At 35.9% G+C, this 997-nt stretch overlaps 1 protein-coding gene across 5 annotated transcripts in view; it reads right to left on the bottom strand.

Annotated features, from left to right (window-relative positions):
- vash2 (vasohibin 2) overlaps positions 1-997 on the bottom strand; it is a 35,987-nt gene that overhangs the window by 19,494 nt on the left and 15,496 nt on the right. The window lies entirely within an intron of this gene.

Below are 997 nucleotides of genomic sequence, written 5' to 3'. Positions count from 1 at the left end.
GGATTCATATCGGTATCGGCAGATATCCAAATTTATGATATCGGTATCGGTATCGGACATAAAAAAGTGGTATCGTGCCATCTCTAGTTTTTACTGTATTTACTGTTTGTATTTACTGATTACCAATGAAGCTCAAGAAGCCCCAAAAACTGATCCTGGGTATCCTGATATAACCGACTGTCACAAAATTAATCTAAACCACAATAGTTCTGACAAGAGATTTTTTAAATCAGGGTTGATGATTGTCTTATCCTATTCTAATAACAAATATCATAAAAATATTTAAACATGTTCATTAGTAAGAAGCTTTTATGAGTGTCATATTTTATTGTGATTCCTTTTCTTCATTGGCAAAAAAAGAAGAATGATCCACCAATGACAAGAATGCCTGGACGCCAAATGTTTATGTTTGGCATCAGCTTTAACTTCCTCTGACAGATTCCTGCGAGTGTTTCATTTTGGATTAATATTTATCCTACAGAATGAATACAAACATGAAAATCATACACCAACACACCCTGCTGTTTCTTGCTAATGAATGCTTCATTAGACAGGCGTACTTCCTGTGCCAGAGGACATGCGACACTGCTAGCAGTAGCTCCCTGACTGAGACTGCGACTAAAAGAGCACCTATCACTACCTCACACTACTCATCCATCTGTCAATTCTAAAGCAAAAATTAAAACAAACCTCTGTGGATTAGTTTCTCTGCCCCACAGGCATGCTCTAATGCAACAGAAATCCATACTTGTTCTGTTTCTGAAAAGCAGAGGTAACTGAAAAAGCTTAAGAATAAATATAAATAAATATAAATTCGATGCAGCAACAATGTTCTGGTTAACTCTCTCACTGTTCCTCTTACCTTTTGCATCCTTTTCCTCTCCAATCCTCTACCCTCCCTTCCTCAAGTTTCTATGTCAGTGCAAAGATTAAAGATAATATTTTAGAAGCATAAAATTCCCTTTACATACATTTTTTCCTTTAATCAAGGATATAC

Source organism: Haplochromis burtoni, unplaced genomic scaffold (assembly GCF_018398535.1).
Source record: "Haplochromis burtoni strain Fernald_Lab_line unplaced genomic scaffold, NCSU_Asbu1 Contig_126, whole genome shotgun sequence".
Classification (NCBI taxonomy): domain Eukaryota; kingdom Metazoa; phylum Chordata; class Actinopteri; order Cichliformes; family Cichlidae; genus Haplochromis; species Haplochromis burtoni.
The sequence above is the reverse complement of the archived record's forward strand: the minus strand, read 5'-3'. Positions and strand labels throughout refer to the sequence as shown.